This window comes from Loxodonta africana, chromosome 10, assembly GCF_030014295.1.
Source record: "Loxodonta africana isolate mLoxAfr1 chromosome 10, mLoxAfr1.hap2, whole genome shotgun sequence".
NCBI lineage: Eukaryota > Metazoa > Chordata > Mammalia > Proboscidea > Elephantidae > Loxodonta > Loxodonta africana.
The window spans coordinates 113,988,709-114,015,787 of NC_087351.1; the positions used below are offsets into that span (position 1 = coordinate 113,988,709).

At 49.5% G+C, this 27,079-nt stretch overlaps 1 long non-coding RNA gene across 2 annotated transcripts in view; it reads left to right on the plus strand.

Annotated features, from left to right (window-relative positions):
- The first annotated feature begins 2,758 nt into the window (after window positions 1-2,758).
- LOC111750190 (uncharacterized) overlaps window positions 2,759-27,079 on the plus strand; it is a 42,078-nt gene continuing 17,757 nt past the window's right edge. For both annotated transcript variants that reach the window (XR_002785362.2, XR_010323231.1), the window contains exons 1-6: window positions 2,759-2,969; window positions 3,745-3,833; window positions 18,803-18,903; window positions 19,492-19,847; window positions 21,767-21,903; window positions 22,925-23,084. This is a non-coding gene — a long non-coding RNA (uncharacterized LOC111750190). The remainder of the gene's footprint in view (window positions 2,970-3,744; window positions 3,834-18,802; window positions 18,904-19,491; window positions 19,848-21,766; window positions 21,904-22,924; window positions 23,085-27,079) is intronic.

A 27,079-nucleotide genomic window follows, 5' to 3' on the forward strand; every position in this document is an offset into this window, starting at 1 on the left:
GTCTTTATGTCTTGGAGGTTTTTCTGCATTAGCTGCTCTCTGCAGAGAAAGGCAGGTGACCTCAGTCATCCAACCTGTGAAATGGGAACGAAGGGATGTGGCCACTCAGTGTCACACAGTGCTGGTCCCATGGCCCACCTTGTGTACTGGGCACGTTGCTGCTGACTCCTGGTTTCTTTATCTGTGAGATTGAAATAGCCATGCCCCCAGCAGTGGGGGCCGTGGTGGTTCAGTGGTAAAATTCTCACCTTCCATGCAGGAGACCCAGGTTCGGTTCCCAATCAGTGCACTTCATGTGCGGCCACTGCCCGTCTGTCAGTGGAGGCTTGCCTGTGCCTATGATGCTGAACCAGTTTGGGTGGACTAGGAAGAAAGGCCTGGTGAACTATTACAAAAATCAGCCAATGGAAACCCTCCTTCGGGGCTCCACGAAATCTTATTCACCCTTAAAAACCCTATTCAGATGTTATTTCTGCTGATAACCATTTCCTGGCCAATCTACAACTGATCACCGGGATGACACGGGACTGGCCAGTCTACAACTGATCACCGGGATGACACGGGACTGGGCAATCCACAACTGATCACCGGGACAGCACGGGACTGGGCAATCCACAACTGATCACCGGGACGGCACGGGACTGGCCAGTCCACAACTGATCACCGGGACAGCACGAGACTGGGCAATCCACAACTGATCACCGGGACGGCACGGGACTGGGCAATCCACAACTGATCACCGGGACGGCACGGGACTGGCCAGTCCACAACTGATCACCGGGACAGCACGAGACTGGGCAATCCACAACTGATCACCGGGACGGCACGGGACTGGCCAGTCCACAACTGATCACCGGGACGGCACGGGACTGGCCAGTCCACAACTGATCACCGGGACAGCACGAGACTGGGCAATCCACAACTGATCACCGGGACGGCACGGGACTGGGCAATCCACAACTGATCACCGGGACGGCACGGGACTGGCCAGTCCACAACTGATCACCGGGACAGCACGAGACTGGGCAATCCACAACTGATCACCGGGACGGCACGGGACTGGGCAATCCACAACTGATCACCGGGACGGCACGGGACTGGCCAGTCCACAACTGATCACCGGGACAGCACGAGACTGGGCAATCCACAACTGATCACCGGGACGGCACGGGACTGGGCAATCCACAACTGATCACCGGGACGGCACGGGACTGGCCAGTCCACAACTGATCACCGGGACAGCACGAGACTGGGCAATCCACAACTGATCACCGGGACGGCACGGGACTGGGCAATCCACAACTGATCACCGGGACGGCACGGGACTGGCCAGTCCACAACTGATCACCGGGACAGCACGAGACTGGGCAATCCACAACTGATCACCGGGACGGCACGGGACTGGGCAATCCACAACTGATCACCGGGATGACACGGGACTGGCCAGTCTACAACTGATCACCGGGACGGCACGGGACTGGGCAATCCACAACTGATCACCGGGACGGCACGGGACTGGCCAGTCCACAACTGATCACCGGGACGGCACGGGACTGGCCAGTCCACAACTGATCACCGGGACGGCACGGGACTGGCCAGTCTACAACTGATCACCGGGACGGCACGGGACTGGGCAATCCACAACTGATCACCGGGATGACACGGGACTGGCCAGTCTACAACTGATCACCGGGACGGCACGGGACTGGGCAATCCACAACTGATCACCGGGACGGCACGGGACTGGCCAGTCCACAACTGATCACCGGGACGGCACGGGACTGGCCAGTCCACAACTGATCACCGGGATGACACGGGACTGGCCAGTCTACAACTGATCACCGGGACGGCACGGGACTGGGCAATCCACAACTGATCACCGGGACGGCACGGGACTGGCCAGTCCACAACTGATCACCGGGACAGCACGAGACTGGGCAATCCACAACTGATCACCGGGACAGCACGAGACTGGGCAATCCACAACTGATCACCGGGACGGCACGGGACTGGGCAATCCACAACTGATCACCGGGACGGCACGGGACTGGCCAGTCTACAACTGATCACCGGGACGGCACGGGACTGGCCAGTCCACAACTGATCACCGGGATGACACGGGACTGGCCAGTCTACAACTGATCACCGGGACGGCACGGGACTGGGCAATCCACAACTGATCACCGGGACGGCACGGGACTGGCCAGTCCACAACTGATCACCGGGACGGCACGGGACTGGGCAATCCACAACTGATCACCGGGACGGCACGGGACTGGCCAGTCCACAACTGATCACCGGGACGGCACGGGACTGGCCAGTCTACAACTGATCACCGGGACGGCACGGGACTGGCCAGTCCACAACTGATCACCGGGATGACACGGGACTGGCCAGTCTACAACTGATCACCGGGACGGCACGGGACTGGGCAATCCACAACTGATCACCGGGACGGCACGGGACTGGCCAGTCCACAACTGATCACCGGGACAGCACGAGACTGGGCAATCCACAACTGATCACCGGGACAGCACGAGACTGGGCAATCCACAACTGATCACCGGGATGACACGGGACTGGCCAGTCTACAACTGATCACCGGGACGGCACGGGACTGGGCAATCCACAACTGATCACCGGGACGGCACGGGACTGGGCAATCCACAACTGATCACCGGGACGGCACGGGACTGGCCAGTCCACAACTGATCACCGGGACGGCACGGGACTGGCCAGTCCACAACTGATCACCGGGACGGCACGGGACTGGGCAATGTTTGTTCCATTGTGCGTAGGGTCACCATGAGTCAGGGGCTGACTTGATGGCAGCTCACTCTGTGACAACATGGGGCAGGTAAGAACTGCCAGTTGCAGCTGTTACTACAAGAACTTTGCCAAATCCAACACGATGTGCAGTTGTCAGTTGAGCCAAATATTTAGTGAGCCTCTACAGAGCGCCACATGTGGTGAGTATTGCCGTGAGCACATACAAAAATATGTATATACCTATGGACCTGGCGACCAGAAGCTTAGAGTACAGGGAGGGATGTAACGGCAGGCAGAAGATCCAACCGAAATGGAGAGCATGCGTCTGTGCTCTGGGTACCTTCTGTGTCCTGGGTGTTGGCCTGAGCCCTCTCTGGGGCCCGGAAGTGTGAACCAGAGCAAGCAGACCTTTCTTAACATACATTATGGGGACCCTTCACGTCCTGGGACTGTCCCAGGCTGCTTGTAGTCAGCCAGACTGAACTACTTGGCAACTCTTCCTCACCTTGCTCTGCATTTTTCCTCCTTCATGGCTCCACAAACTCCTATTCATGCTTTAAAACCCTACTCAGATGTTACTTCCTCTGAGAATGGTTTCCTGGCCTGTGCCCATCCTTGGCTGGGTGAGGTGGCTTCTTGGCTTTCCCAGCCTGTGTGCCCTCTCACACTGTTTTCCCTTGTTAAAATGTTAGCTGCCGGAGGGCACTGTTACTCACCTCTGTGTCCCAGGGCCTGATGCGACACAGAGCGAAGGCCAGGCTTGTTAAGTAAGTGAATGGGCATAAAGGGAAAGAGACCACAGCCCCTGTCCCCAGGAACAAGCATGCATACAGGGTGCGGGCCAGTGAAAGCTCAGGGTCAAGTGTGGCATGGGGACTGGGGCAATCCTGGAGGGTTTCCAGGAGGAGGGGGCCTTTGAGATGGGATTTGAAGCTGAGAGGAGGTCTGATTTCTAAATTCTTTTTCATCTTGCAGGGTGGGAGTCTGGCTGGAGGTGAGGCGGAGCACAATGACTCATCTGGGGAGAATGTCCAAGGCCGTTCTCTGTCCGCCCAGAAACAAATGTACGTTTTGCCAAAAGGGGGAGCAGATGCCCATCCCTCCATGGCCTGGCTGGCCATGATTACTTCCAAAGCAGCCAGAATGTTTCATTTCTGTAAAGGTGGGAAGGAAGAGCCAGGGAGTGCCAAAGGAACGTGAAATGGGGTCGAGAGAGCCAAGCCTGCTAAGGGCCAGAGGCTGGCCTCCCACTCGGGGGTTCTGAGCAGTGGCAGGAATTCAGGGCCAGCCATGAACTATTTCTGGCCCAGCAGTTGCTGTTCCTTCAGTTGTTGGTGCAAAACCAGGCTCGCTGGGTACCTTCAATGGGTCGGGCTTCATGCTGTGGGCTGGAGGGTGGGGCAGATGGGCAAGTCATGCTCCCTGCCCCCCGGGAGCTCATAGGCTAAGAAGACAGAAGTATATGGAGGTGATCAAGTACACCAAAGCCTTGTGACTCTGCAGAGATGGGCTGCGAGGTGGCGTGGCCATTCACCCACCATACGCTTGCAGCCAGCACCTCTGTGTGTCCAGTGTCACGCACCAGATGGTGAAAGTTCTGCCCACACAGAACTTACGTTCAGCAAGGGAGCCCGTCATTAATGACAGCGTCAATGGCCAGAGCTAGGGACACCAGTAAAACAGAGGTCTTTCCTGGTCAGGAAGGTCATGAGCTGAGATATGGAAGTAAAGAGGCAAAGGTGGGGTAGAAGCCTCCCAAGAAGAGAGAACAGCACGAGCAAAGGGCCTGGAGCAGGAGGGAGAACGGTGGGTGAGGAGCCGGGAGGGGGCTGTGATGGCTGGAGTGAAGAGTGAAGAGTGTGGGCAGAGTGGTGCAAGTCGGGCTGGAGGGGTGAGGCAGGGAGCTGCCCAGCATACCAGGCACCCCAGGCTCAGCAGTGCCTTTTGGAAAGATGATGCTGGTGAGGGGCTGATTGGGCAGATGAGAGTGGAAGCTGTCCGAGGTGCAGGCATTGGTTCCAGGGAGGGAAGGCGGTGCCCAAGACCAGGACTGTAGCAGAGCTTGGTCTATGTGGCATTAGATCTTATATTTTCCATCTAAACTTTTTTCCAGGAATGTCTTTGAGCTATACCCATTCATCCATTCTTCACTGACTTTCTCTTGAGAGGAACATGATGGAGGTGTTTGTGGGTTCCAGTTCAGTGCACCAGCATTTGGTGCCAGCCACGGGAGGGCTGTGGTGGTCACCCTGTCCACGGGGACACGGGAAGCTCATTCCCCACGATGGCCCAGTGGGAAACCTGGCAGTGACCACGGAACTCAGTCTGTACTCTCGTGGCGGGTGCCTAGGGGGCCTCTGGGGACCTGGGAGCAGACTGAAGGGGCAGGGGAAATTTCTGCCTGAGGCCGTGCTTGCCTTTTCTGGGTGCAGAAGGCAAGGAAGGGCATGCCAGGTGAGGGAACAGCCATCATGGAAGCATGGAGGCTTAAGAGATTGTAGCAAGCATGTGAGGACGGTGGTTGGCTGCTGTTAGAAAGGGAGGTATGGGGTGGGAAGTGGAGCAGAGACGCCCCTGCCCAGGTGGGCTATTTGGAAAAGCCCAGGCTCTGGGCAGGCAGGCGGCAGGCGCTGGGGCAGGACACGGCCTGGGCCTGCCCCAGGCAGCAGGGCGCTTCCAGCAGGTGGCCCTTTGATCTCTCAACAAATAGCCCATTCAGCATCTCCAAGACAGGCCGGCTCCTGGCAGCCAGGCTGGGAAGGTGGGCAGACGCAAGGGATTGTCTGCCCAGTCCCAGGGCTGCACGCACGCACGCAAGGAGCAGCCAGCTTCCAGCAGTTGTTGCAATGGCCTGGTGCCAAGGACTCCCTGACGGGACTGGAGCGGTCTGGCTCTCTGCCTGCCTTTGCAGGTCCTGGGGCACAGCGGGAGGGGAGGAGGCCGTTGCCAGGGCTTGGGGCTCGGGGGTGGGAGGGTGTCTGTGTGTGTGTGCACAGATCCCAGAGAGAGAGATGGGCCCTTCAGGGCCTCAGCCTCACCCCAGTGCACCCAAAACTGGCCGAGGGGAAATTCCTTTCCTCCACTGGCCAGTTGCAAAGCCCATGTGTCAGGAGAGGAGAGGCTGGGCATAGTGGCCCTAAATACTGAAAAGATTGGATTTTCCTTCTCGTCCTCCACCCACTGTCCAAAACAAGGACAGTACTAAAACCACAAGAGGCAATTTTATCTTTTGAAATGACACAAAACATGCATGAATGCCAAAAACAAAATAGCTTTTTTCCTAGAACTTTGGGGTTCTTTCTCTTCATTCACGTATTTTTGGTGTCTTTGCTTCTCCGGTGTCCTGAGTGCGTATTCCGAAGACCTGTTGGATAAGGGATAATGCTAGAGAGAGGCCCACTTGCAAATTGCCAAGCCCAAGAGAGAAAGCTTGGCTGGGGCTAAACGGTGTTTGGGGCTGATGTTGGGGTTGGGCGTGGACTCACATAGCCCTGGCCTTTGACCTTCTTGGCTTCACCTAGCTGAGTATCCTCAGACAAGCCACTTAACCATGCTGAACCTCAGTCTCCTACTCTGGAAACTGACAATACTGCCCATTTTCAGAGTTGTGGTCAAGCACATAAGTACTAACCAAAAGTTTGGCTGTTCAAGCCTGCCGAGAGGTGCCTCAGAAGAAAGGCCTGGCATTCTGCTTCTGAAATGTCACAGCCTTGAAAGCCCCACGGAGCACAGTTCTATTCTGCACACATGGGGTCACCGTAAGTCAGAGCTGACCCTGTGGCCACTGGTCAGGTTTGCTTACGAGGTTACTCTAGGTGGTGTGTTCACACATAGTAGGTACTCAGAGATCATCCGTTTTCCATCTCTTAAGCAAGAAAAGTTGGCTTAGGAATAAACTTTAATTAAAATGTTTTGGTGCAAAGAGTGAGTCAAAAGTCACAAAATTGTTCATGGATGGTTTTCGTTGAGTTCAAACATCCAGGAGACCATTTAATCAACTGTCTGTTTTCTTTCTGGCAGACTTGCTGACACACTCAGCCCTGAAAAGTCAAAGAAAGCAACGCAAGTTTTCAAATTCCCTTTCTTCACTTCCTCCCTCACACATTCGGTTATTCCGCAAACAACCAGCCAACACCTACTGTGTGTGGGTCGCGGCTGCTCCTTAGGATACAGCCAGGAGGAGGGGAGGCTGAGGTGGTGGGAACTGGGCCACTCAGGCCCAGCTGGTCCCTGCAACTCACTAACCGTGACCTCGGGCAAGTCATTTAAACTCAGTAGCTCTCAGTTTTCTCATTAGTATAATCAGGATAATAATATTTTCCTTGCAGGATTGTTTGTGAGGATTAAAGATAATGCCTGGCTCAGGGTGCCAGTGGGAGCAGCATTCATTATTAAGACGTGGTCCCTGTTCTCCCGTCACCCAAGGCCTCGAGGTGGTGACGGACAGACAGACTGGCAAGTGTAACACAGAGTGATTTGTCTAAGAAAAGTGCCTCCCTCCATCTGTATATGAGTGTGACGGAGGTGGGACATGGGCGCAGGGACTTCTCGGAGGAAACTTACCCTTTTCTTTGAGTAGACCTTTTCTCCCTGCCCTGTTGTAGAAAGGTCACTGGCAACTAAGCAAGTCTTCAAAGTGCCTGTAAAGACAGAGCTTGGGGGTGAGGCAGGGCAGGGAGCTCCCATGGCTGCTGAGTAATAAGGAGACCCCGGAACCCGGCGGCAGGGCCTTGGAGCTGGGCTGGCTGGGTGCTTGGCTTGGATGAGTTGGAGCAGCTGCAGGAAAAGCCAGAACTGGTTCCCCTGGAGTCTGTTTATCCTGCTTATCTGACCTCAGAACGCAACCATCCTAATGATTTTTAATGAGTCCAATGTGTCTCCAGTCTTGGCTGGACCCATTGGCCACGCTACCAGATGACCCTTTTTTCCCACTTGCCTCACCCAGTGGGAGCTGGTCTCAGCGCCAGGTGGGATTACACGGTTGGACTTGGAGTTAACAAGTCTTTGACCCAGGCTTTGCATGCGCTCCTGCAAAGAGGTGGCTCCAACCAAACCCCCGTACAGAGCCAGATGGAAAAATGAGCCAGCAAGTGGTCCCGGCCATGAGGTTCCTGGGGGGCACAGTTTGCACTCAACTACTAACTTAAGGAGCCTCTGGGTGGTGCGAACGATTAAGTGCTTGACCACTAGCAGAAGAGGAGGGTGGTTCGAACCCACCCAGAAGCAATTTGCTTCGAAGGGTCCCAGCCTTGAAAACCCTCTGAAGCAGTTCTACTCTGCACATGTGGGGTCGCCATGAATTGGAATTGACTCGACAGCAACTAACAACAACACTAACCTAAAGGTTGGAGATTCAAACTCACCCAGCTCTGCCGTGAAAGAAAGGCCGGGCGATCTGCTGTTGTAAAGATCACAGCCAAGGAAACCTCACGAAGTGGTTCTGCTCTGCACAACCAGCTGCCACGAGTCTGAACCGACTTGATGGCCGTGGCTGTTGAAGTCTAAGAAGACATGGCCCCAATTCCAGGTGCACTTCTCATTGGTCGAGCTCTCAAGAAACAAAGCTGCCTACCCCTCTATTTGCTCATCTGGGAAATGGGTATGATAACGAGGCCTTCCTTGAATTGCGAAAATGTGACACTCACTCTCTCTCTCTGGGCCTGGCTTTTGCCTTTAGCAAAATGGACTCCTTCTCAGGAGCCTCCCAATTTTGTAATCCTGTGACTCTTGCCGGCCAGCTCCTTCGTGTCAACACCTGTTCCCACCCACCTGAAAAATACCTGCCCTTGGATGATATGGACAATTTCACAAGACCGGCAACGATGGCCTAGGGTGGCCGCCTGCCCAAGGACTTGCAGGGACGGGACTGAACAGGAGTGATTAATGTGGACGCTCACTGGTCCCCAGGCCCTCCTGGTTGCCACCAGACAAAACTGGACCAGGAAGAACTGTGGTGTCTGCGGCCTCTTAATGGTCACTGGCCAGCGCAGAAATTTCTAGAAAGTGAGAGCTTCTCCATTAGTCAATCAAAGGATTCAGACCCTCCCTGGGCCTTCCAGCTGGGTCCTGACTCTTGCGTCACCGTACCCACCCTCTTTTGGAAGCAGTAGCCTGCCTGTTGACTGAGTCACCCAGAATTTTCGCCAAAAAAAAAAACAAAAAACAAAAAACACAACTCAGTAGCGACTCAATGGACAAGAGGCCTGGGGAAGGGCCTTGTCTTTTCCTGGCTGTCTGTGTAGCTGGGATATCCCCCTCCTTTTCCCATTTTACAGATGAGGACCCTGAGGGGTGAAGGGGAGCCGGAGAGACTTGCCTTGAGGCAGGGAGACCGGGCAGCTTTGCCCTGGGGTCTGTCGGCCTGCAAAGTCCTCCCTTTTTATTGTTATTTCTTAATGGTTTTTCAGTGGGTGAGACAAGGGACTTGAGGGCCTGAATTTGAATGCGTCTCTTAATATAGACTGGTGGTTCTCAAACAGAGTGAAAAAAGTGGAGGGGGTGATTTCGGCCCCCAGGGGACATTTGCAACACGTGTAGACATTTTTGGTTGTCACAGTGGGGTGGGGGCGGTATGCATGGACCCTACAGCACCCACCAGCAACAGCGAGGTCCTGAGTAGTGTAAACGATTAAGTGCTTGGCTGCTGGCCAAAAGATTGGTGGTGTGAACGCTCCCAGAGACGGCTCAGAAGAAAGGTCTGGCAACCAGCTTCCAAAAAGTCACAGCCTTGAATGCCCTATGGGACAGTTCTACTCTGAAGCACAAGGGATTGCCCTGGTTTTGGTTCTTTATTTTATTTTATTGGCCTTCTCTCTACACCCGCAACGTCTGCGCTCATTTCCTCTTTTCACTGCAGTCCTGCCTTTGCTCTCCCCGTTTCTCCAGGCCTCTCCTGGGGGCAAATCTTTTGTTCAAATCCCTGCGCAATGAAGGCTTCCGATGCTGCTTGCTGCTAGTGCTGCCTCTCCTGTCAAAATCCCCGTTCTGCTCACTGACAAGCGACTGGCGATTCCCAGCACTCTACCACCGGCTGCCCCCTTCTCACTGAGGGGTAAGCTATTTCTCTTCCTCAGCCCTGCTTCCCACACAACCAACGGCTTCAAATAGGTATCAGTGGCCCCATTCTATAGGGAAGACAAATGAGGCTCAGAGAAGGTCCTAGGTTTGCCCCAAGGGCCCCAGGCTAGCTTACTTCAGGCCAGAGGTGGTGCCCCGGGTTGAGGGGGCACTGTGGGGGAGTCCAGGTGCCTTCCTTGGCAGCCCGTAAAGCGGCCGGTAGAGCACTCAGCTGCTGTTGTAGGACGTTCAGTCGTTCATAAATCCGCTTATTGTCGGAGAATGCCAGCATCAGCGTGGTGAATGAATGGTTTATCCATTCAGCAAACTTTATGTCACATCTTTCGTGTGTCAGGCACGTAATTATTGTTGTTAGTTGTTGTCAAGTTGATTCCGACTCACGGCGACCCCATGTGTGCAGAGTAGAAATGCTTTATAAGGTTTTCAAGGCTGTGACCTGGGGACGCACATCTCTAGGGCTGTCTTCTGGGATGCCTCTGGGTGGGCCTTCTTTCTTTCTGGTCTTCTTTCTGTGCCCGCAGCTTCTGTGCTCATTTCGCCGTTCGCCTGGAATCACCCAGCTTTCGAACCACCAAACTTTCCGCTAGCAGGTGAGTTCTTAACTGTGTGTGCTACCCAGACTCCTAGGCATATAATAGGTGCTCAATAAAAAATGTTCTGTTGTGGTTTTTGGAAGCAGGGGTGGAGGGCATTTATATCTCTGGTCTATGGAATGAGAACTTAAAATACTTTGATTCGAATTTTAGAACCATATGTGGTAAAACTGGGAGGAACGCTGGCGATTCTCTTTATCCGGTGTCTTCATGTCCCACATGACAACATGGCCCAGCAGGGAAGCGACTTGCCCAGGGCACCCAGCAGCCCAGAACCGAGCCTGGACTTGCCCCTCCTGGCTGCAGTCTTAACAAGAAAGGGTTTTACTTTCTCAAAACAGCTGATCGCCATGGTGTCTATGGAAGAGGTGTTGCTAGCCTGGGCTTGGTGAACATATGTGACTGGAGGGGTTTAGAGGTGGAAGAGGAGGAGAGGGGACCGAGGTCTCCTGTGCCCTCACTATGTCCCCATTGTCATCACTTCATTTACTGGGAGGAGGTGTCATGGTCCCATTTCACAGATTGAAAACTGAAGCTCAGAGAGGAGAATTGACCTGCTCTTGAGCCCCGAGTGCTGAGCTGGGGGCTCGGGTCTTGCAACACCAAAGAACCCTTTGGGGTGGTGGGTAGAAAGAACACGGTAGTGTTCCTCATGGTGTGCATTGCTGCTCGAGCATTAGAGAGCTGGGTTTGAATCCTGCCCCTCACTTCCTTGTGACCTGGGGCAGGGCACTTTAACCTCTTTGCCCCTCATTCTGTTAGGCTTTCCGCCTCACAGGGTGGTGGTGATGAATGAATGAGTAAGAAGCATCCAGGACTGAGCTCTGTGCCCAGAACATGCTGGGCTCTCCATGCTGGATGTTATGTTGTTGTTATCAGGGAGAACTTCGGTTTCAGTCCTGGATCTTCCAGTCCCTTTTCATGCTACCTTGGGTGAATCTCTTAGCCTCCCTGAGCCTCAGTATCCTTCTGTGCAAGACGGGTAGCACCCCTCCCTCTTTGAGGGTGGTGCTGGGTCCTGGCAAGCCATCCAGCCAGCTTGAACTGCTATTTTTATTTCCACTTCTCTGTAGAGGTTGTTGGCGTTAAAAGAAAGGGAAAGGGGATCTTGATGCTGAAGGAAGATGAGTGGGGAGTGGAGGGAGCCGGGAGTCAGTCCCTAGGAATTCCGGTTTTTGGCAATTTGCCCTGGGTTACTCTGGAAAAGCAGGGCAGACACCAAGTGTCCCTCTTGCTTCATCTGGCTGGGCGTTGCAACATTGGCATAAAAAATATAGCTGTCCTGGGAGAGCCGCCTGAGTCATGGGAACCTGGGGAAACTTGTACAGGAGTGGCCTGTAATCCAGGGCCTGTCCAGGGCAAGACTCTCTGCAAGTAGCCACTAGACAGTTGATCCCTGTTGGACATGCAGACGCAGAGGCCTCCACGTGCAGGGGGCTGGAGGTGCTGCCCTTGTCCCCATCAAAGGTGTTTATTTTGGATGCACCATCAGGAGAGACTTATGCCTGGAGAAGGACATCATACTTGGTAAGGTGGAGGGTCAGAGAAAAAGAGGAAGACTCTTTATGAGTTGGATTGACACAGTGGCTGCAACAGTGGGCTCAAGCATAGCAACAATTGTGAGGATGGCGCAGGACTGGGCAGTGTTTCCTTCTGTTGTACATGGGGTCGCTATAGGTTGGAATCAACTTGATGGCACCTAACACCAACAACGGGTCCAAGGACAGGGAAGACATAGCAGGGGCTTCTGTGGCCTCCCCAGCATGCAGAGAGGCCCAGATGCAGCTTCTATTCTGGCTCAGCCATGAACTTGCTGGGTGGACTTGGGCAAGTCCTGGCCTTAGGGCCTCTGTAAGAGGAAGTCATCAGACTCATGTCTATCATCATCTCAAGTTTACTCTTCTCTAAGTTGTGTTCTCAGCTCCTTATCCAGCCCAGAGCCTGGTGTACAGTGGATTCCCATTGATGAGGACATGAATGAATGAATGATCAAAACACTGATTCTCTGCTTCTTTGCAGCCCCCCAGAGTACCTGGCTCCAGCATCAGTTCTGAGCAGAATCATTGGCAAATACTGAATGGCTGCATGGTTCAAGGGTGTAGGTTCACCCAGAGAGGCTAAAGTTGGTGGATTGGAAGAAGCCAGTTAAGGAAGTTTGTATATTTAGTGTTTTATGCTCAAAGTACTTACGGGGGAAAGGTAATCCTTGGAAATCAAACACATCTTGTTGGTTGATGCTGGTGTTAAGTTTTTCTTGGAGGCAGGGCCTGGACAAGGTGGCCAGAGCTCATGAGAAAAGGCAAACCACCCATACACGAGGTTAGGCTTAATTACCTGAAATCCCCTCCTCTGTTGAGTGAAAAACACGGTTTTCATCAGCTCCGTATTAATTATGGCTGCCGAGAGCTGTAATTGGCAAAGGCATGTTTTTAGCTCATGACTCAAGGCTGACTCAACGTTGGGGACCAAGCTTTCCATGGCCTCAAGCTGGGCTCCCTTTTTTCCTGGAAACGCCTAAGCTGTTTGCCAAGCCCTCCAATGGGCCCTGCCAGCCTTCCTGGGAGGCTCAGCACCCTGACTTCAGCTCTTGGCTTACAAGCTGGGGCGCAGCGGTGGGGAGGCAACCTGTTTTCCTCTACCTCCAGTGGGTCTGTCTGTTCTAGATGCTTCTGCAGGTGCCCTTGTGTCAACCTGACAATAACCCACAGAGGCAGGTTCTACCCTTCAAAAAGGTGAGGCAACTGAGGCAGTGGAGCTTCTAAGCAGTAGAGCTCGGATTTGAACCAAGCGCTTTCTGACTTGGAACCTACTTTTTTTGTTTTCTGTTGCTCTTTGGTGAGCTCCCTCAGGTTTGCTGCAAGCCGCTAGGTGTCTGTCCTGGGAGATTCCTGGTCTTTTGGTTTCTAGAAGGTGAATCTTGCTTAGTTTAAGCTGTGGCCCATGACGATTGGAGGTGAGCTTGTTCCTGGCTCCATCAAAAGGCTTTGAGGAAATGCCAAATTATAAAACATGGAGGATTTTCTAGGTGGGGAGAGAGGACTTTGTCATCAATCCTGGCCTAGTTTCTGGATTGATGATTTATTGACTGATTGAGAACTCAGCGTGTTTGTGAGGCTGTCTTCTCATCTCTGTTTATCTTCTCGTGCATCGTTTTCTCTGCTCTTGAGTTGTCTCCTGGGTCTGACCAGGAATGTCCGCTGGAGGGCCGATGGGCATCCTGAACAAACACTCTTTAGGGTGTGAGCTAAGGTGTCTGGAAGGTTCACACATGGGCCCCTCAGTATATCTCCCTTCTCCTCATTCCTGCTTCAGCTCTCAGAGGCTGACCAACTGTCTTCTCATTCCTTGCCTTCTTTCACGCTGGCTGTCCTGGGAGATGGGTCTTAATAGATCCAATTGACCGATGAGGAAACTCAGGTTCTAAAGGTGAAGTGACTCTTTCTAGCCAAGATGAAAGACCAGGTTTTGATTTCCCCAGTCCAGGCCCTCCTACCACCCGTCATGCTGTCTCTGTTTAGAATGAGGTGAGTGTCCGGTGAGTCGGCTCCTGCTTACGTATCAAATACGACTACAGCATTTTTGCTGATTGTCTGGTCACACAGGGAAGGCCCCCGAGGGGACTACCTTGCTGCTGTAGAGTCGATCCGACTTATAGTGACCCTACAGGACAGTGTAGAACTGCCCCACACATTTCCAAGGAGTGCCCGATGGATTCGAACTGCCGACCTTTTGGTCAGCAGCCATAGCTCTTTACCACTGTGCCACCAGGGTTTCCCCAAGGGGACTAATAAGTATGAATTACCCTCCAGGCACCCCACTTTGCTATTTACAACCATTTGCTCTTTTTTTTTTCTCTTACATACCCTGAGGGGCTGAGTTTTATTATTGCATCTTTTTAGATGGGTAAACTGAGGCATAGAGTGAAGTTAGGCATCTTGCTCAAGATGGCATGGTGAAGACTGCAGCCCTAGTCTGCCCAACTCCCAGGCCATGCTGTTTCCGGTACCCCATTCTGCTATGTTTTGCCTGCTATGTGGGCAGGGGCTCTCTGTTGGGGTACCAAGGGATCGCATGACAGTGCTCCTGTGCGTGCTCCGGAACAGTGCAGGGTAGTACATCACCATCCAGGAACCATGGGCAATGCAGACAGGTACCTTCTGGAGACTCATGGGGCAGCTAGCGTTTTCAGGGCATGAGAAGACTTGCTGTAAGAGCCTGCTGTTTAATTTTACCTAATTCTCTAGCCCCCACACTTGTCTGACCACAGTGGCCCTTTTCTTCTCTTTTTTCCCTTCCCTCTTCCCTTTTACCCCTTCCCTTCTCTGCCCCTTCTCTTACATTCTTTTCTCTTCTCCTTTCCTCCCTGCTTCTCTCTTTCCCTCCTTGTGTCTCACTCTTTATCCCAAATAACCAGAGATCATAGACCCTCCCTTTGAGAGCTATGGCTATAAGACCTGGAGGAGGAAACCTCTCCAATTCAGTCTGAACAAGTATTGGTTTCTGCACCTGCTTTGGGCCTGATTCTGGGCTCGACTTTTACCACTTCTGGCAACAACCCTGCAGAAAGAACATTACCCTCCATTTCCCCAGTGAGCAAAGTGGATCGGGAAGCTCAGGCCACCCTCCAAAGTCATGGTGAATGGTGGAGCAACACGAAACCACTTGATTCTATCTGTCCTAGGCACCCTTTTTCACTCTGTTTGTACCAGCAACGTCCTCAAAAATGGAAGTTTTCAGTGGATTACCTGGACCTCTGGGCTCCGTCTGTGGCATCTTCTGTGCCGGCTGACCACTTGGGGACCCCAGCTATATCCGCCAGCTTCACATCACACTGAAACTGTGGCTGTGCCTGTTGTGTGAGGGCTGGAGGGGAGAGGAGGCCCGTTGTTTATCTCTATCCAAAGGAGTTGGCATTTGAGTTCATGTGCATCTCACCAACGGGAAAGACAAGATCCGCGCCTCTGCCTTCGTGTCTTGTTCTCTGGTCAGAGCTGCTCCCAACTCTTAGCGTTACATACTGCTTGGTGACACGGTGGCCATCGCAACACTCTCTTTCTTTCTTTGTAATTTTGAACAGGGTGGGTGTTCAGCTCCCTAGTGATGCCTGTGATTGACTCTGATGCTGAGGGGCAGCTCTTGTCCCCAAGATACCGGGTCCGGCTGCTCTTCCTTCCGTCTGGCCGGGAGGCCTGTTGTGTTGACGTAAACCTGTCTTCTGAGATCTTAAAACATTTTTGAACCAAATAGCGGTGATTCACTTCTAGATGGGACAGCAGGGCTGGGAGATTAAGCTTTGCAGTCTCTCCTGGCCAACTTCCCTGTTATCTCCCCGTCTCCTTCCCTTTCTTCCTAATCTACACAGGGCTTCCTTTGACCTCCTCTCCAAGCCCCAATTAGTAGTGGGTGGGGCTGCTCGGTCAAGGGCGTATGTGGTGGTCCATGCCCTTGAGGAGATTTTCTCTCTGTGCCTCTTGCCCTGGGGAGTGGGCTGCTGACTCAGTGGGAAGACCTTCCCTGGGGGATTTCAAAGCTTTGGAGGTTCTACTCTTGGTGGTGGATTGAAAGGACAAAAAAAAAAGAAAGGCAAAATATCCCAAAGGAAGCATTTGGACTTGATCATCTAACCTCATACCACCAGTGTTCAGGTTGTATGATCTCAGGTTTCACTGGGACATTACAGTTTGGTGTTGATGCAAACACTATTGACAGATAGACAGAAGCACAGAGAGAGAGAGGAAGACCGGTAGTGTTTGCTGAGAGCTTTCCCTGGGCCAAGTGCTTTCCGTGCCCATAGATTCTGGCACTCTTTGGACCAATAATAATGATGATGATGATGATCATTGTTGTTTTTGTCAGGTGCCATCGAGTTGGCTCTGACTCATGGATAACAGAATGAAACGTTGCCCAGGCCCGTTTCATCCTCACATTCTTTGCTGTGTTTGAGCCCATTGTTGCAGCCACTCTGTCAGTCCATCTCATGGAGGGTCACCCTTCTACTTTACCAAGCATGATGTCCTTCTTCAGGGACTGGTCCCTCCTGATAACATGTCCAAATTAAGGGAAGCGAAGTCTCACCTTCCTTACTTCTAAGGAGTATCCTTGCTGTGCTTACTCCAAGACTAATTTGGTTTGGTCCTCTGGCAAACCATGGTATATTCAATATTCTTTACCAACCACCACAATTGGAATGCATCAGTTCTTCTTTGGTCTTCCTTTTTCATGCTGAAGGTGGTAGCCAACACACCTGGGTGTGCTGTACACCGGGCATTGCTTTCAGTGCTTTGCATGTATTAATAACCAATTTAATTTTCCCAGCAGTCTTGTGAAGTGGTAACTGTTATACTGATTTTACAAAAAGCACAGAGATGTTAAGTAACCTGCTCAAGGTCACACAGCTTGAAGGTGATCAAGCTGGGATTCAAACCTAAACAGTCAGACTCTAGGGTCTGTGCTGGTATTCGTTTTGCCAGACTACAAATACTTGCTTATTAGGGACAGCCTCCCCAAGCTTTTGCAACCGTGAGGGGTGAGGGTGTGGGTTTGGGGGACGGCACAGGGGTTCTGCACATCTAGATCTCACTAACACCAACGCTAACACGGTTCTCCCCAACAAACCTCCAGTGGGTGGGAGCATGAGTTGGGATTCACCTTGCTTACAGTGGGGGTGGTCGGGGATGGGAAGGGTCGCTATGACATGTAAGCAGACCCCTGCCCAGAGGAAATGACAGCCTGGGCACACAGGAAGGGGTCCAGAGAATAAATCTGGGGGGAATGGGGCAGGGCCAGGATCAGCTATTGCTGCTGTTGTTCCTGTTTCTTGGCGAGGAGGTTCTAGGAGCTGCATCGGACTCCGTGAGGCATCTTGTGTTTAAGTTTGTCATGCAGATGTGTAGCTGTGCTCACCACACTGTGGGTAGTATGCCGTCCTCTGGATGTCTGAGTTACGGAACCCCTGACCACTCCTGCCAGCTAACGAACCAACGAAGCAGAGGTGGAGGCTTGCAGTGAAGGCTCCATAGCCATCAGGGGCAAGATTTTGGCCTCAAGTGTGGGCGGAAGCTGATGGAACTCTGTCTGGCCAGGCGTACTCTTGGATAAGTGGGTTTCCTGCACTTAGATGCTCTTTGCTTTGTTTCATTTTATCCTATTTCTCCCTTACTACTTTCACAGGTCTGCAGTGTGGGTGGAAACCCTGGTGGTGTAGTTGTTAAGAACTAAGACTGCTAAGCAAAAGGTCAGCAGCTCGAATCCACCAGGCGCTCCCCAGAAAGTCTATGGGGCAGTTCTACTCTGTTGTATAAATAGGGTCACTATGAGTCAGAATCCACTCGACAGCAATGAGTTTTGAGTTTGCGGTGTGGGTGCTGGCACCCACTTTTACGAGAATAGAGCAGAGACTGGAGTGGCCCCGTGGCTTCCCCAGGTCTCACGTTGGTGAGTTGCAGCCCAAGCTGTGTGCATAAGGGATCATCCACCCACGTGCAGAGTCAGCTCACGGCGACCCCATGTGTGGAAGAGCAGAACTGTGTTCCACGGGGCTTTCAGTGGCTGAGTTTTCAGAAGTAAATCACCAGGCCTTTCTTCCAAGGTGCCTCTGGGTGGACTCCAACCGTTTCAGTGAGCACGTTCACCGTTTGCGCCCCCCGGGACTCTGTACCATTGATCACCTGGTCCCAATGGCCTACATCCCTGCGGCCCCTCCTCTCCCAGCACGTGGCTGCTCCACATCTCCTCCCCCTCTCCGTCTTGCTGTGCCTCCACTGGGAGACGGTGGATGAGGAGCGCAGGGTTCTTGGAGTGGAAAGACCTTCCCTGCTGCGACTGGCTTGTGCCGAGTTCTGAGTCTGCTCGGCCTTCAAGGGCGCTGAGTCTGGAGCTGAATGCAGCCTCTGTGGAGCTGTGATTTGGTTTCCTCTTGGAAAAAGGCTGCTTCCGGATTGCTAGAGAAAGAGAAGAAAGTCTTTAAAAGGCTCCGGTGCTCCCGTTGGCCTCCAAACCGTTGGCCTACGACATCTTGATGATTTAAGTGTGGATGGATTGAAAACATGTGGCCTATGTTTCCCCTGAATTCAAAATCATGTTAAACTTAAAGGAAAGTTAAAAAGAAAAAAAAAATGTAAAAGTCAGAGGAACAGCCTGGGTTTTACTCAAAACTTGGCCTAAGGTGTTAGCGGAGTGAGAGCAAGATTCAAATGGGTACACCCAGCCCTTCCAGAAATTTCTTCAGTTGGTCAGGAGGCAGAAGGACCCCTGCAGACCCCAGATTTCCCCAGGGCAGACCCAGGTTGGCTGGGTGCAGCTGTGTGCGCAGGGAAAGCCTGGGATTTGAGAAGAAAACAAGGCTTTCACCTCTTCTTTTCCAGAGGCCCCTGTCCATCCTAACCGGGCCTGGTGCATAGCTATCCTGGCCAGCCAGTGCTTACTGTACACCTACTGTGTGCCATACGGCTTGGTGGAGTCTGAGGTAAGCGCCCGTTGCTTCTGTCTTACCCCTTGCTTTGCCCAGTTGAGCTACTCACTCTTCTCTGCCTTGGCTGCTCCTATCCCGCTACTTGCTTCTCTTTCTTGTCTTTATCCATCAGATCTTCTTGTCCATTCACACCCACATTGTCCAGGCTCTGTGCTCCATCAACACTGCAAAGGACTTGTGGGGTGGCCTGCCTACTGCAGACCAGGGCTTGTGATGAAACCCACGATTGCTTCACATCAGATCGGGGATGCTGGGCTGAGCAAAGGGGTTTTAGAGTGTGCTGTGCAGCTAAGCTCCACCCCCCATCATTTCTGGAGGGCTCTCTTTGCGCCCCCCACTGTGCCTTGTTTACTGCCGGGAATGATCTTAGTTTAATAGAATACGGGCGGGATTCTGCTTTCATGTGGTTGGGAAGCAGAGGCCCACACAGCTATCTGTGGAGTTTTACGGCTGAGCTGGGGGAGTTGGTAGATTTGTTGGGGAGAGTCCTGATGCCGGCAGCTCACTGGCAACCAGGCTTATAAATAGCTGCTGCCAGTCAAAGTGTAATGATTTCAATCTTCCCACTGTATAAATAAACAGCACTGCTCAGGAGTTCTCCTTGGCTGCAGTTTTGGCCCTCATATCTCCAAGGCTTGCAGAAAACCCAGCTGGAACTTTCGAAGAAGGAGAAAGAACTGATACTTGGGGAGCGACTACTGTGTGCCCGGCCTCGTGGGAGATGCATACATAGGCTGTTCCGCTGAACCCTCACGCCATCCCCAGGCATCAGCATGGTCCCATCTGATAGATGAGAAGATGGAGGCCCAGAGACGGCAGTAAACAGGTCCAAGGTCGCAGGCCAGCCGGAGAGAAATCAGCTCATGCCTGTTGACTTGCGAAGTCCTGGCACTTCATGTTTCCACCTTGTTTCAGGCATCCTACAACGACTGTATAAGGTCGATATTTTTGTAAGGCTTGCGTTCTTCCTTGATCGGATAAGTAACACATGTTCCTTCTTTACAGGAAAGTTTGAGAATTCAAAAATGTATAAAGGAAATTAAAATCACCTGCATTCCTGCCACCCAGGAACATAAGTGGGTTTCATATACATTGTCCCAGTGCTTAGGCAGCTAGGCAGATAGATATGAGAAAGAGAGATGGCCTTGTAGGCACAGATGCTGGTGGAGAAACAAAGTGAGATCGTGGAGCAGATACTGTCTTGTAGGTTTTCTCTTCATTTAACGTTATCTTAAGCTCATGTTTTTGTGCTGTTATCTCCATTTTCCATTTGAGGCGTTTGAGTCTCAGAGGGGTGAAGTGACTCTTCTAAGTTCACGCAGGTACACAGGGTCCGCTTCACTCCCTGTCACCTTTTTGTCTCTGGTCTCCCTGTCCTGTACCCAGGTGCAGGCACAATTTAGGGCACCAATCAACTTGTTCCTATATCCATATACAGTGGGTATACCCTGGATATACATGGGACAGTGAGCCCATATACCCTGCATATGCATTGGACAGTGTATCCATGTACCCTGGATATGCACAGGACAGTGAGTCCATACACGCTGCATATACACTGGACAGTGTATCCACGTACCCTGGATATGCACAGGACAGTGAGTCCATATATACTGCATATACACTGGACAGTGTATTCATGTACCCTGGATATACATGGAACAGTGAGTCCATATACACTGTATATACACTGGACATTGTATCCATGTACCCTGGATATACACGGGACAGTGTATCCATGTACCCTGGATATACATTGGACAGTAAATCCATATACTCTGGATATGCACAGGACAGTGAGTCCATATACACTGCACATACACTGGACAGTGTATTCATGTACCCTGGATATGCACAGGACAGTGAGTGCATACACACTGCATATACACTGGACAGTGTATTCATGTACCCTGGATATGCACGGAACAGTGAGTCCATATACACTGTATATACACTGGACATTGTATCCATGTACCCTGGATATACACAGGACAGTGTATCATGTATCCTGGATATATATGGGACAGTGTATCCATGTACCCTGGATATACACAGGACAGTGTATCATGTATCCTGGATATATATGGGACAATGTATCCATATACCCTGGATATACATGAGACAGTGAGTCCATATACACTGCATACACACTGGACAGTGTATCCATGTACCCTGGATATACACAGGATGGTGTGTCCATATATACTGCATATACATGGGACTGTGCATCCACATACACTGAATATACACTTACATGAGGGACAGTGAATCCATATACACTTGATACACACAGGACAGTGAATCTATATACACAGAATAGTGAATCTGTTTACACTGGATAAACGCTCTATAGGATATCCATATACACCTGCTGTACATTGGATATACACTGGATAGTGTGTTCATATACATTGGATCACTAAAAGTCAGCATTCCCATCCCGACTCTGTGACTTACTAGCTGGGTGGCCTTAGGCAACTCTGCTTTTGGTTTTCATCATCTGTAAAATGGGTACACTGTGATTCAAAGCACTAATGAATTTGAAAATGTTTTGTGAAGAGTGATCTATAGATTGTCATTCCTCCTTTGGAACATGGTCAAGCATATGTTTGGGTTTTGATGCCTAGCTTTATCACGTATTTACCATACAAACTTGGGAAAGCCACCTACCCTGTGTCTCAGTTTTCACACATGTAGCCTGAGGACAGTGATACTCACTTCATAGAGTTGTTGTTTGGATTGTAATAAGGGTCTGTTGAATAGTCTCATGGGCTGTGTTAAGGTTTTCTCATTCATTCATTCAGTCCTCACAAGCACCCAATGTGATTTAGGTATGTTTATTATTCCCATTTTACAGATGAGGAAACTTAGACAGAGTTGAGAAATTGATGACTGAGGTCACACAACTAATAAAACGGATCTGAGATTGATGAAGACCCCTTGGAACTGGAAATCTTTCCCATACAAGACTCAAGCCAGGCTTCTGGTTAAAAGGTTAGTTTAAGGCATTTTCTCTATTACTATCCCTCAAAATGTATGCCAGCCAGCAAATAAGAAAAATGAAACAACTTCTCATTTTCCTTGAAACAAGGAAAAGGCACAATCCTGGAGCATAATGCACATCTTTCAGTCACTGCAAAATTTGAATCAATGGGAGGGTGCCGAGAGCTGGTACCCATCTCCTTGGTCTTTGAGCAGGAAACAGGTTTCCCTAGGAGTAAGTGGCCCAGGGTTAAAAGGCGTATCCAACAACCCATTGATTTTGACAGCATTGTCTCTGACACAGGCAGGCAATGACCCTTTAGAGACCCAGTTTGACATTATGCTTGGATGGGACAATGGAGCTATAGGAGAAACCAAGCCCACATGTCTTTTCTAGCCCCTAAGACTAAGGCTCCTGGTTTGGAGAAAGTGCTGGATGTAAGGTAACGTGGTGTGTGTGTATGTGTGTGTGTGTGTGTTTGGGGGGTGGGGCAGAAACGCAGTGAATACTGGAGAAAATTCAGAGACCTCTTAAGGAAAAGGGAAATCCTCTCTTAAAGCCCTCAACACCAAGCAGGGTGCAGATGCCTTAGGGACAAGGACAACAAAAGGGTGGCTCCAGAAAACAGGCTGAATCCATGTTTCCATTGTCTCAGATCTTTATCTGGCAGAGCACAAGAAAAAACAAAAACAATGTGAAAAAGAAAAATGTTAAATAAAGCAATATTAAAACAAACATGATAGAAAACATCATCAAGGACATGGTGGCCAGGCTGACTCTAATAGGCCCTACTGGCATTTTGAGAAGTATATTCATCATAAGGTAGGGCTCCTGTACATTGCGGGATACTTAGCATCCTTAACCCCCATCCCTAAAATGCCAGTTATGCCTATCCAGTTATTCTGTCAACCAAAAACACTTTTGCCCCATTTTAAAAGTACAAGGATGTGAAAATGATTATAAAAATGACATATCTTTATAATAGATAAGCAGACAAGAGGAATAAATACATAATCTGTGCTCTTTCGGAAGGCCAGAACAAATGACACCGAAAAATATTAAATGATGTAACTGAAGAAAGCTCTACTGAAATAAGTAAAGGGCTAATCAGAGGCACATCATGTCCTAGAAAAATGCAGTGGAGAGAGAGCGACATCAATGCATAGCCTTCTAGAAAGACTGAATTTCAAAGGTAAGGAAAAAACTCTATTGGCTTCTAGGAGAAAAAGCATATTTTTTGAGGTATAAAAGAGAAAAGTAATCAGGGTTATCTTATAATTTTCTTATAATCTTATAATTTTCCACAACTATATTTAATTCCAGAAGACTAAACATATGCACACACACACACAGACAAATCCTTTGCTGTCAAGTTGATTCTGACTCATAATGCCCACAGAGAGGTAAAGATAGGTATAAAAGGTATGAGCCAACAATTTTATACCCAGCTATGTTGTCCTTCATATATAAATGTTTTAGGACTATTGACAAGCATGCACAACAAGCTCACAGATTGCAATACCTATGAGTCCTTCAGGGAAAATAAACACTCCTCAAGCTGAAACTCCCAATTATTTTGTCCTTGAGTCTAGATAACACAAGAAGAACTAAAATATACAATGCAGGAATGAAGATGTCATGGCCAAACGGAGCATGTCATGGTCATTTAAATACAGGACTAAGACTGAACAACTGTGAAATCTTGTTTACTGAAGAGAACTCAAATATTATAAAGCTAGGCAATAGCAACACAACTTAAAAAACTGGAAGGAAGGGAAGGAGAAGTATATGATGTTAATTTCCTTCTCCTTCATAGTGGAGAGTTAATAGTCTAAAATTGAAATGTAATTTAAAAATGAAGCCAACCCAAAGTATGTTATAATCTCTTTTTTTAATTTAGAAGGATCTTTTAGACAGGAAACCCTGGTGCTGTAGTGGTTAAGTGCTATGGCTTCTAACCAAAGGGTCAGCAGTTCGAATCTGCCAGGCGCTCCTTGGAAACTCTATGGGGCAGTTCTACTCAGTCCTATGGGGTCGCTATGAGTCAGAATTGACTTGGCAGCACTGGGTTTGGTTTTGATTTGATTTTAGGCAGGAAGGAAAGTCTGGTGGTGTAGTGGTTAAGTGCTACGGCTGCTAACCAAGAGGTTGGCAGTTCATATCCGCCAGGGGCTCCTTGGAAACTCTACGGGGCAGTTCTACTCTGTCCTGGAGGGTCACTATGAGTTGGAATTGACTCGACACCAGTGGGTTTGGGTTTAGACAGGAAATCATATTCCATGTATCAAAGACAATTTATCTGAAATTTAGTAAGTCTTTCAGTTCTTCGGTTTCTTTTTTTATTTTCCTTTCATTGAATTCAAGTACAATAGAATTTGTTGTTAGGTGCCGTCAAGTCAGTTCTGAGTCATAGTGACCCTATGTACAACAGAACGAATCACTGCCCGGTCCTGCATTATCCTCATGATTGTTGTTATGTTTGAGCCCATTGTTGCAGCCACTGTGTCAATCCACCTCATGGAGGGTCTTCCTCTTTTTCTCTGATCCTCTACTTTACCAGGCATGATGTCCTTTTCCAGGGACTGATCTTTCCTGATAACATGTCCAACGTATTTGAGATGAAGCCTTGCTATCCTTGCTTCTAAGGAGCATCCTGGTTGTACTTCTTCCAAGACAGATTTGTTCTTTCTTTTGGCAGTCCATAGTATATTCAATATTCTTTGCCAACACCACAATTCAAAGGTGTCAATTCTTCCTCTGTCTTCCTTATTCATTGCCCAGTTTTCACATGCATATGAGGTGACTGAAAACACCATGGCTTGGATCTGGGGCACTTTAGTCCTTAAAGTGACATCTTTGCTTTTTAACACTTTAAGGAGGTGTTTTGTACCAGATTTGCCCAATGCAATGCATCGTTTGGTTTCTTGACTGCTGCTCCATTTTCTGCATTTATCATGATGTTCCTTATTGGTCCAGTTGTGAGGATTTTTGTTTTCTTTATGTTGATGTGTAATCCATACTGAAGGCTGTAGTCATTGATCCTCATCAGTAAGTGCTTAAAAGTCCTCTTCACTTTCTGCAAGCAAGGTTGTATCATCTACGTATCACATGTTGTTAGTCTTCCTCCAGTCCTGATGTTGCATTCTTCTTCATATAGTCCTTCTCAGAGTATTTACTCAGCAAACATACAGGTTGAATAAGCATGGTGAAAGGGTACAACCCTGATACATACCTTTTACGATATTAAACCATGCAGTGTCCCCTTGTTCTTTTTGAACTACTGCCTCTTTTTATACGTATGCATTCCACACGGGCACAATTAAGCGCTCTGGAATTCCCATTCTTGGCAGTGTTATCCATAATTTGCTATGATTCACACAGTCGAAAGCCTTTGTGTAGTCAATAAAACACAGGTAAACATCTTTCTGGTACTCTCTGCTTTCAGCCAAGATCCATCTGACAATCCACATTGTTTTCTGAACCTGGCTTGAATTTCTGGCTTTTTCCTATTGATGTACTGCTGCAACTGTTTTTGAACTATCTTCAGCAAAATTTTAGTTGTGAGTGATATTAATGATATTGTTATATAATTTCTATAACTAATGATATTGTTATATAATGACCTTTCTTTCTGATATGCGTAAATATAGATCTCTTTCAGTCAGTTGCCAGATTTATTGGCATAGATGAGTGAGCATCTGTTTTGTAGAAACATCTCAATTGGTATTCCATCAATTCCTGGAGCCTTGTTTTCCGCCAACGCCATTCAGCTTGGACTTCTTCCTTCAGTACCATCGGTTCCTGATCATATGCTACCTCTTGAAATGGTTGAACATAGACCAATTCTTGTGGTACAGTGACTCTGTGTATTCCTTCCATCTTCTTTTCATACTTCCTGTGTCCTTCAATATTTTGCCTATTGAATCCTTCAATATTGCAACTTGAGGCTTGAATTTTTTCTTGTAGTTTTCTCACCTTGCAAAATCCAGAGTGTTCTTCCCTTTGGTTTTCTAACTCCAGGTCTTTGCACGTTTCATTTTTTACTTTTACTTTGTCTTCTTGAACTGCCATTTGATATCTTCAGTTTAGCTGTTTTACTTCATCACTTCTGTCCTCTTTCGCTCCTCTGCATTGAAGAGCAAGTTTCAGTCTCTTTTGGCATCCATTTTGGTCTTTTCTTTCTGTCCTGTGTTTTTCATGACCTTTTGCTTTTTTTCGTATATAATGTGCTTGACGTCAGCTCACAACTTGTCTTTGTCGTTAGTGTTCAGTGTGTCAAATGTTTTCTTGAGATGGTCTCTAAATTCAGATGGGATATACTCGAGTTTGTACTTTGTCTCTCATGGACTTGTTTCAGTTTTCTTCAGCTTCAACTTGATATTGCATAGGAGCAACTGATGGTCTGTTCTGCAGTTGGCCCTTGACCTTGTTCTGACTGATGATATTGAGCTTCTCCATTGTCTCTTCCCACAGATGTAGTTGATTAGATTCTTGAGGATATGTGATAGCCCCTTTCTCAGTTCATGACATTTGAACGGGGGCTTGGCAACTCCAACCCATCCAGCCACACTGCAAAAGAAAGGCCTGGAGATATATTTCCATAAAGGAAACCAAGGAAACTCTATGGAGCTTAGTTCAACTCTGTAACACAGGCAATTGTCATGAACTGGAATTGACTCCATGGCAATGGGTTTGGTTTTTTGGTTTGGTTTATACCCTTCTCCAAATCAAGAATGTACAGGTGACCTGGACACAGGAGAATGGTGCATTCCATTGCCCTGGGTACAGTGATTAGTTCAGGGGTTGGCAATGACTCAGGATGGTCCAGTGAGAGTGAATACTGGGAGTATTTCTGGTGGACCAGCAAAAAGGCATTCTATTTTCTGCTAGCATAGTCGAAGCATAGATGAGGTAAGCCTGTAGCTGTTAGGGAGCACCGGGTTGATTCCAGGAATAAAGCCCACACAGAGACAAACAGCCAAGACCAAGAGAGGGAGAAAGACCAGGGTGCCATTGCGTTGTTGAAGATCTGGGATCCAGCAATGCTGGAATCTAGTCTACCATAGACTTTTGAGATATACAAGACAATGGAGGCACCTTTTTGCTCTATTGAGTTGTCTTTCTGTAATTTGGAGCTGAATCATCCTTATGCACTTGGAAACACTACCCCAGGCAGGACAGAGGTGG